Here is a 10,730-nt window from a genome sequence, read left to right on the forward strand (position 1 = left end):
TTGGAGCCTGCAAGAGTTTCAGGACTCAAAATGAAGGCTGAAAAAATAGCTGTGCCCAAAGAACAAACTTGCATTTATATAGGACTTTTTGCATCCACACAGATGCGGCCGGACCTGCTGTGATTTCCAGCAAAAAAAAAGTTTTTTGTCTTTTTTTGTTTTTCATACAGACCCCAGCATCTGCAACATTTGACCCCTTGTGACCCCACCTCATTGTTCTTTGATGTAATGTTTTCCTGACTGACCTGTTTGGACACCATTTACACCTTTGATTGCTGTGATTATCTCTCTGCCGAGGTGTGATAAATGGCAGTTAGAAAGATTACCTGTAAACATCTGACATTATTATCTGACTATATAAGCTGTGTTTTTATGCATCTCTCCACTTTACCTGACGAAGGAGCAGCGCTCCGAAAGCTTGTGATTTCAAATAAAGCTGTTGGACTATAACCTGGTGTTGTGTGATTTCTTACATGCATCCTCAGGTTGCCCCAAAGCACTTCACAGCTAACAATTTATTTCTGAAGCGTAGGCAAACACAGCAGCCAATTTGCACACAGTAAGGTTCTTCAAATATCAAATGACAACAAGTGACCAGGTTAATGGTGGCGGTGCTGGTTGAGTAACAAATAAATATTGGCTGGAACACCTCGATTCTTCTTTCAATAGTGCCATGGGATCTTTTTATAACTGTTCATCCAAAATACAGAAACCTCAGACAATGCAGCACTCCCTCAGTTAGATTATGTGCTCAAGTCATGAATTGGGGATTGACCCACCCCCCCACCACCACCCTAACTCAGAGGCAAGAGCACTACCACTGAAGAAAACCGGTACTAAAAACAGTAGAGAATACACAATTTTGCTAATATGGCAGCAAAGTGAACACTGTAACAAAGTCACTGGTCTAATGGACAATTTCCATCACTGGATTGGGCCAAGAATTAAACTTAAAAACCCCCTCAGTTCTGGATTTTCTTTGAAGGGGGGGGGGGGGAAAGGGGGGAGGGCAGGGGAAGAAGGCATCTAATTGCATATTTATTATCTTTGCGGACTACAGAACGTTAGAGAGAGTCAGTATATTTAACCATGTACATAGCAAATGCCACGAGTGAACCACCCGGCACAATAAAGCTGAACTAATACCGTTAATTACTGTACCTCCTACACATTCATATTCTGAAAACCTCCATTCAAGTTAAATGCGGAGGTTATTTAAATTAAACCACAGGAAGTTTACTAAAGAACATTCCGGAATGGATTAAAGTTGTTTTAAGAGCATTCGTTTTTAATAACCGTGTCTGCGCCAGGATTTGAACTACCCTTCCAACAATTGGCCATCAATTTGAAATGTTAACCCTACCTTCTTTCCACAGATGCTGCCTGACCTGCTGAATGTATCCAGCATTTTCTCTGCCTACATATTGTCTTGCATTAGAAGGACAAATTAGATCAGAAAATAACAATAAATTCTGCTCATTTTCACAGTATGGTACTTGTTAAATTGGACAGATTAGACCCCAATAGTTTGAAGGCAAAAGGCAAAAACAAGAGTCAGGGAAACCAGGCACAAGAGGTTTATCATCAATGATTCCAGACAAACCTATGCCCTTTTCCAAGTAGGAATGCATCCATTCACTTTACATTCATTCTCATTTAATGCACCCTTATTATTTGGATTTTAATTACTCAGCACCAACCCATGTTAAAACAGACAAAACAAAATATAGGCATGCCATATATACACAAAGTAAATTTATAATGGCCCAGAGATTCGGGTCGGGGGCTTCCCGTGGGTGCAAGCCTCCGGCCTGCACTTACCTTGCGCACCGGCCGTTGAGCTGTGGGCCCGCGTGGGATTCCGATCCTGGGCCTGCTCCAGCTGCCGGCGCGCAGTGCTTGCGTATCCCAGGGGCGCAGTTAGTTCGATGCGTCCCCTGGGATCACGTGGGCCATGGAGAGCCAATGGTAGCAGGGAATGCTTCATTCATAACTTTGACAGGAAGAGCTGTCAAACCTATAAATACTATAAGCCCCAAAACATCACTAAAACTTCAAATAATTTTTTTTTTAAACCATCACATTTTTAAAATAACTATAAATTACATGAAGTAACTATTTTAAACAATAATTTAAATTTTTGAAAAAATGAATTACATTTTCTAACGGGGCTAAAAATAAACTTACCTTTCTTTAAAGTATTTAAAAATAATAAACCAGTGGAAAAAAGGTTTTAATTTTAATTAATTCACCACTTACCTTGTTAAAAGCAGGCCTTGCGCCTGCTTTTTACAAGTGTAACTGCTGGAGGCTTACCCTCCCAGAGAAACCTGCAAAAAAAACGCAAGTTCAATGCGCACGCGCTGCCTCTCCGGCACACGCGTTCGACCTCTGAACCCCTTCTTTCGGGGAACGGAAGTTCCGGTTTCCCGTGCATGCACGAAACCGGCACTTTCGTTGGGCCTACGCGCGAGTACCCCGTGTGTACTCACACGTTGGGACCCGAATTTCTGGGCCATTAGATTCAGTTTAAGTCTGCACGCCGGTTTGGCTCAAATGTCACTGGTTTTGAGAGTTTCAATTGGCAACACAATTACATAGCTCAGAAGATTTTCACACAGGTGCTGCAGCCCTCGATCAGTTACAGTTCTCATGTAGAAGGGAACAAGGGGGAAGATTAGGAATCATGTCCATTCTAAAACACCTTTCATCAGTAAACAGGTACTGCTGTTTATGCTAACGGTTTCTGGAGAAATTAAACAGGTTTGCTTTTTAAGCGCACCTTCCCAGTCTTGTGGTGTATCCATTTGGCTCGCGAATGGTGGGCCCCATTTCTAAGTCTTAATTAGATACACACTGCAATATAGCTACTTTAAGTTTGTATTTAAGCATTTACTGAGGCTCAGTATTGAGGCTGCTGAACCATAGTGCAATACAGAAGCTGCTCATCTGCCAACAAAGGAAAATGTTTCATAAAAAAGGACTTACTGTTCCTGTGGGAGCACTGGTTGGTGCTGGAACAGGACTCTGTGATCCGTGAGTGTATCACACTCCTACTAGTCCATTGATAATTATGCTGGTTTCTAACTAGCGGTGTTAGTTATGAGTCAGTGTTTCATGAAACAGAAGGGGATAAAACAAAAGGCTATTAACAAAAGGTAGAACTAGAGTTAACAGTTTCCAGAATAATCACCCAAGCTTATTTTTTATAATTTACAAGAAATAAAGCAAACCTATTTTGAAGGACTGAGGTAAATAAAGCTGGATTTGAATCCAGACGAGTGGGTTGAAAGGGTCCTCTCCCCATCAGTTCTAAAAGTGCTACAGGAAGTGAGTTTTGGCAGCTTTAAGTTCTTAGCCGGCATAGGTGTACAACACAAAACTCTCCACAAGGCAACGCACACAAAGCCAATTAAAAAAATAATCAGCTGGTGTGGAAAGTGGTAAATTGACTTGCAACAAGAAATTTTCTTCACAGGATGCAAATAAAACAGGCAGCCGTACTCTTTATCTAGCCTTTATTAAACTTGACCCATATACTGGATGTCAAAAGTGTTCCTCCACTGATAAAGGGGAAAAAAAAAAATCAAAGAAATAAAAAGGAACTATTATTACCTAAATAACAACAGAAAACGCTGGAAAAACTCAGCAGGCCAGGGCAGCATCCGTGGAGCGAGAAACGGAGTCAACGCTTCAGGTCGAAGACCTTTCGTCAGAACTGGAAAAAAGCAGGAAATGGAACAGATTTTAAAGGAAGTTTAGGGGCTGGGAAAAGGGGAAGAAAGAACAAAAGGGAAGGTCAGTGATAGGATAGAAAGTAGGAGAGATTAAGAGACATTGAGAGGCATTAAGGAGATCTTCAAGGCAAGAGGAGGTGGTAATGGGACAGGTTAAGAAACACCTCTAGATGAGGTGTGAATTGCGCTGGCAGAATGAAGGACAGCTGCCATGTGGGAGGGAAGAAGAAAAGGGCCAAACAAAAAGTGTGGATAAAAAATATAATAAAATATATATATATATGTGATAGGGGCCGAGGTTATGATCTGAAATTGTTGAACTCTATGTTGAGTCCAGAGGGCTGTAAGGTGCCTAATCGAAAGATGAGGTGCTGTTCCTCAAGCTTACGCTGAGCTTCAGTGGAACAGTGTAAGAGGCCAAAGACGGCGAGGTCTGAGCGGGAATGGGGCGGTGAATTAAAGTGACAGGCCACCGGGAGCTCGGGGTCCCCCTTACGGACTGAACGGAGGTGTTCCGCAAAGCAGTCACCCAATCTGCGTTTGGTCTCCCCAATGTAGAGACCACATCCTGAGCAGCGAATACAGTATACTAAATTGCAAGAAGTACAAGTAAATCGCTGTTTCACCTGGAAGGGGTGTTTGGGGCCCTGGACAGTGGGAAGGGGGGAGGTATAAGGGCATGTGTTGCATCTCCTGCGCTTGCACGGGAAGGTGCCGGGAGAAGGGGAAGGGGTGCTGGGGGTGGTAGAGGAGTGGACCAGGGTGTCGCGGAGGGAGCGGTCCCTACGGAATGCTGAAAGGGGAGGGGAGGGGAAGATGCGTTTGGTGGTGGGATCACGCTGGAGGTGGCGGAAATGGCGGAGGATGATCCGTTGAATGTGGAGGCTGGTGGGGTGAAAGGTGAGGACAAGGGGAACCCTATCGTGATTCCGGGAGGGAGGGGCAGGGGTGAGGGCAGAAGTGCGGGAGATAGAACGGACACGGTCGAGGGCCGTGTCAACCACTGTAGAGGGGAATCCCCGGTTGAGGAAAAAGGAAGACATATCGGAAGCACTGGTATGGAAGGTGGCATCGTCAGAGCAGATGCGGCAGAGACGGAGAAACTGGGAGAATGGAATAGAGTCCTTACAGGAGGCGGGGTGGGAGGAAGTGTAGTTCCAGGTAGCTGTGGAAGTCAGTGGTTGTAGTAAATGTTGGTCAATAACCTATCCCCAGAGATGGAGACGGAGAAGTCGAGGAAGGGAAGGAAAGAGTCGGAGATGGACCATGTGAAGGTGAGGGAAGGGTGGAAATTGGAAGCAAAGTGAATGACATTTTCTAGTTCAGGGCGAGAGCAGGAGACGGCACCGATACAGTCATCAATGTACCGGAAAAAGAGGTGAGGCTATGACCTTTTGGTTGTAGCACCAACAGGAATAATAACTGCTGTTGTTGTCACTTGCACAAGTATTCTGCACTTGCCACAGATTGACTGACTGGAAGGACATGTACTACCCTTCTCCCCCAATGTTGCAATTTCTTTCAGTCCATTCATATCAACAGATAGACATTTTTGCTAATTGAAGATTGCTCTTGAAGAAATACAGAGTTTCACTGTGAACCCTGTCATATCTGACATAATTCCTTAGCGTCAAACCTGCTACATACAAGGGCTGCGAGATCCAATTGTTTTGATAAATCAAATGGTTACTATAATTGAAACACAAGAGTCAGGTGAGATTATAGAAATAGCAGCATTTGTTGGTTAAGGATGGAGTGTTGTCATCCGCGTGTTTAATATCCCATTTATTTCACAGGATTGCCTATTGGAATGATATAATGGGGTGACCCTGGAAAGCTGTCACTTGTGGGAGACAAATTGCGGTAGTATGTAGGTATGATCCATCATTTTGGGTTTGCATGCAGCAGGCCATCTTCTCAGTTCACCCATACAGGCAACCTCTGCTCTCTGGATTCACATGTGCACAATTGCTTTAAAGTTATATTTACGCAGTTGCTCCAAATGCAGTTACCTGCTGTTGCCAGTCCAAAAACAAATAAGGCAGACTAAACAGGAAAAGAACCGGCTTCTATTAGAACAGAAGTTCTGTAAAACTAAGGGAGGGGTGGGTGTGTGCGCTTGTGACGTTCTGGCCAATTTGAAGCCAAGGCACCCCACTGAGATTAGCTTAATTGGCATAGACCCCTTTCAGTCTACGTAACTGCCGGCAACAGCAAGTTGTGTAATTAATCTGTTCCATTTGCCTTGGGGAAGGCTGCAACTTCAGCAGTAATGCTGTAAGGTAAACAAGGTACTGTAGTGAGGCCCAGAGAGGCAACTTTCCCTAGCACAAATGTCATTACCCATTTTTTCAAGCTTTAACCAGCACACCTACTACAGTAGTGCCTTTTCTCTCTTTAGACAGACTAAAACTGCCACCCCCACCAAATCAGAGACCAATATGATCTTCCTCAGCCTTCAAGGAAAATTCGGTAAGAAAAACTTAAGACTTACATTTATATAACGCCTTTCACGACCACCGGACATCCCAAAGTGCTTTAAAGCCAATTAAGTACTTTTTTGAAGTGTAGTCATTGTTGTAATGTAGGAAATGCGGCAGCCAATTGGCACACAGTAAGCTCCCACAAACAGCAACATGATAATGACCAGATAATCTGTTTTAGTGACATTGATTGAGGGATAAATATTGGCCAGGACACCGGGGATAAGCGCTTCTTCAAAATAGTGCTGTGGGATCTTTTACGTCCACCTGAGAGCGCAGACAGGGCCTTGGTTTAACGTCGCATCCGAAAGACGGCACCTCCGACAGCGCAGCACTCCCTCAGCACTGCACTGGAGTGTCAGCCTAGATTTTTGTGTTGAAGTGAGCCTTGAACCCACAACCTTCTGGATCAGTGGTGAGGGTGCTACCCACTGAGCCACAGCCGACACTCAACCAAACGGTCAAGCATGCACAATTTACAAATGGAATCAGCTCCATAATGTGAATAAGGGCAGAATCCACTACCCCAACAGCATCAATGGAGGAGTTCTATAATTAAGGCGACAATGCTAATTTAGTGATTTGTTCAGTGCTTAAGGTTGAGCTCATTTACCCCGCCTCACTAGATTTGCAATTCACAAGTAGCATTATTGAAAAATACCGTGAAACATCATTTAGTAAACTCAAAAGCCTTTTTCTTTAAAGTGCAAAGTAAAATTTTAAACTCCCAATAAGTTTCGATACACAGAATACTCAACATCAATTTTGAAAAATAATTTAGTCTACATAGAAATTATTTGAGTGGAAACTCGCCCACCCCAAGAAAGCAGCCATTAAATGATTTTGGAAAGATATCAGGCTATTGGTAAATGTTTAATACACGGATATTTAGGGTGTCCAAGTTTTCAACACCATCAATAACCAGAAACTATTCTGTGTAATAATCACTAGCAAGAAGCTTTGTCATTTGGAGTTTTCCTGTATATAAAGTCAGATACTTCTCTCCCCTGGTGGCTCTGTATTGAATGGTACTGCCAATAGAGACCAAGGTCGACCCTGGTTTGATCATTTGTCTGTGTAGCAAGAGAGGCACTACACTACACTTCAGTGTCTTAAGGGAAATAAAATCATCCAGGATACTTGTTTCTGACTGCCATCCAGTTAATCCTGTTGGAAAGCCTTCATGTGGGCAATATTTGGCTCAGCTTCAGGTGTGATGCCTGCCATGGTACAAGAGTACTGTTGGCACCGATGGAATTGTACTCCAATAAGATTCACCACCATCACGATAGGAGAAAAACAAAACCAGGCCACTTTCTTCTCCCTCCCACCCACCCCCCCAAAACCTCCAGCACAGAATCTGCCAGACAGCAGGAGAGATTGTCCATTAAACTTGTATTTGCATCTAATGCTGTCAGCAAGCACAAAAACATTCACTTGAAACTGTGCTTGAATATTAAAGGCTCGATGTGAAATACAAATTTGCTCAGAATCAACGTTTTCTTCAAGAGCCAGTTATAATTTTGCAGTGAAAGTTTCTAGGTACAAATAGAAACTCTAGATATTTCTAAATTATAGTTGTTGCAAGCCCATTTAAGCTTCAAAGCTTTGGACATATTATATATCAAAGCTCTGGTTGTCTGGTACACAGGGAGGGGGGGGGGGGGAAACAAAATTCTTGGAGGGCCACATAACTATGGTCAGTAATATAGCATCCCAATCTGATATATATGTACATCACCACATTACATTAGCTCCATTAGAAATTTACCATTTAAGGCTAGTTTCCAAGCCAATGTTCTTTGTGCTGTGCAATCCCTGCACTAAGAAAATGCTCAAATTTACTTGAAAGTTTTACCTTAAAAAAAAAGCCAATACAGAGGGACCAAAATACACGTTGCTGATTTGCAGAAGAGGCTGTCTATAATTATCCATATTTAAGTGGTTAGGAGTGTGAAAGAAGAAACTGATGAATTTGCAGCGAAAAAAAGCTCAAGACATCATCTTCGGTCCCAATGACAGTGAGCTCTTGCAAGGTAAATCAGCTCTGTGACCTAAAAGGAACTGTCACTTGAAACCAAAGTGCCACTGTGCCCATCACCAACCAGGCTAGGATTCCTCAACACTGCAATGACACTGTGGTTTTATAACTAGGGTTTCACTAAAGAGCAATAGGTCACATGTAAAATGTTCATATTATAAGCAGTATACTGTATACTATACTGTAAAAAGTACACATCAGTACAATCAGATCCTGCTCATACAAATGTGGATTGGTTCAGGGAGCAGTTTCAGCTGAAGTGAAGCACTGATGTGATGCTGAAGTGAAGCAATTACTTCAAAACTACCAAAAGTATTATCGCTTACTGGCTTGAGTTCAGGCTTTTGAACAGCATTTACTGGTATTAATACATGAGAAACAATTCTGATGACAACAGTGCGACTGGGTCTTCAAGGGCTCAAGACAGTTCACAAAAATCTCACAAGTGTGTGTGTTTAATCGAGTGTGGCTTCCACAATTCTCAGCAGTGCAATGACTACATCACACAGATGCAAGACTGGAGAACCACCCGATTTCATTTTCCCTTGTGAGGATCCATTAAAGCATTAGGACAGCAATTATAGTCTGAAATTAAATACTTTGTGAAGTGTGCTACAGAATACAAAACATTGTTGGGTGCATATTTGAACTAATGACTTAATTAACCTTTATTCCAGAACTATCTGGTGAAGTAAATATCAGGATTGACATTTAGGATTGACATTTAAGAGCTGTATTTATTTATTTTCAGAGGGAGGGGAGGGGGAAGAGAAGGTGTGTTCTAAACCATAAGTATTATACAAATTTAAGTGTCAGTACGAGAGATAATCCTTTCAGACTCCATCAACAAAATCCTCAATGTTAGACCTTGAAGTTAGTAACTACGCATAAATAAGTTCATGGAACCTAAACTCAACAGACACTTTAATGTCAAAGACAGTTCAATTCAATAGCCATTCATTGCAACATATACAATCACTTAGTAATGCTGAAAACATAAAAGGTCAGAAAAGTACTTGAGTAAGAAGCCACAATTATAGCCACACGAGTGAAGTTTTAAACCCTAAATCCCATCACTGAAATTATGTTACAAACTAATCTGCAAAGCACCAAAGTTCTCTTTCACCCCTACCTATAATCAATTGTCTGCTGGCTTCACAATTAAACAATTACCACAATGGTTCAAAAGAAAAACAGACAGCAATAATCTGTTTCAGCTTTCTACTTCACCAACACACTTTAACAATCTCTACATTTTATGACGCCCTGAGTCTCTGTTTAAGAAAATAAATCGAAATAACCTCAATAATAATATTGTCGAACTGTTGCCGACCAAACAATAGAGGCAATACAACTTTAAACTCTAGTAGGGAACAAAGAACAAGGAAACACCATTAATGGGGAATGTCCAGAAAATGTCGTTCAGCCCCAAGCACCAGCAGTGCTATACCTGACGGCGCGGACAGCCAATCAAGCGCTGCGCAGGCGACGGATGCCATCCAAACCTCCAATCAGCAGAGGAGAGGTGGGCGGGACTTCCCAGCCCTCAGATTGAGCCAGCACGAACTGGTCTGGGCTAATCCCATTGAGCATCAACTTCCAGCCCGGGGGGGGGGGGGGGCAGCTGCCAACTCCAACCCAAGGCTTCCCGGCCTAACAGGGAAAGCGCCACCGCATCCCGACCGGCCGCGCTTCATCTTCCAGCGCCTAATATCGCACCGAGGGCCTTTCTCCTCCCCCCCCCCTTTTTATTTTCCGCCAAGTAACGTTAGCGACCTGACGTGTTCAGCAGTCATGGCGACGGGCCGCTCAGCGGGAATGAACCAACAATATTTTATTTCCCCCCCTACTACTACCACCGCCACTCAATAACTCAACCAGCCCGCTCCTTCAGCCTCAACCCCGCTCGGGTAGTGTGACGAAGCCGCGGTTTACCTGAATGCGAGGCCCAGTGACACGGCACTTCTCTCTCTCCCTCGGCCGCTGACACTGATTGTTCTGTGCGGCCGGCGCCGCCTCCCCTCCCCCACCTTCCCACAAAGGGCATCGGCGTCACGCTGACGTCATGCCCCTGTGCCGTCACACGCACCGGCATTGTGACGGCGGCCGTGCGGATGACGTCATTTTCCGTCCCTCTAAACAAGGGTGAGACAATCTTCAGTTTGAAGGATGTACTGCAGGCAGAGTCTGAGGGAAAGCACGCTGGATTTCATGCATGTTGGATTTTATTCATTTTTGTCATTCCCTTTTATGTAGCAGTTTTTAAAACAAATTTCATGTCTGGGGGAAACCTTAAGCATAGAAAATTACAACAGAAAATGCTGGAAAAACTCAGCAGGCCAGGCAACATCCGTGGAGAGAAAATAGAGTCATGGCTGATCATCCAAACTCAGTACCCTGTCCCTGCCTTTTCCCCATATCCCTTGATCCCTTTAGCCTTAAGAAATATATCTAATTCCTTCTTGAATA

General features: G+C 43.4%; 1 protein-coding gene across 4 annotated transcripts in view; it reads right to left on the reverse strand.

Annotated features, from left to right (window-relative positions):
* LOC147108139 (AN1-type zinc finger protein 6-like) overlaps positions 1-10,282 on the reverse strand; it is a 31,927-nt gene extending 21,645 nt beyond the window's left edge. For all 4 annotated transcript variants that reach the window (XR_015080532.1, XR_015080531.1, XM_086004640.1 and 1 more), the window contains exon 1: positions 10,197-10,282. The gene's annotated coding sequence lies outside the window, so the exon portion shown is untranslated. The remainder of the gene's footprint in view (positions 1-10,196) is intronic.
* Between the last annotated feature and the right edge of the window lie 448 nt (positions 10,283-10,730).

This window comes from Somniosus microcephalus, chromosome 13 (genome assembly GCF_052327205.1).
Source record: "Somniosus microcephalus isolate GS21.2 chromosome 13, FLI_Smic_1.0, whole genome shotgun sequence".
Lineage (NCBI taxonomy): Eukaryota > Metazoa > Chordata > Chondrichthyes > Squaliformes > Somniosidae > Somniosus > Somniosus microcephalus.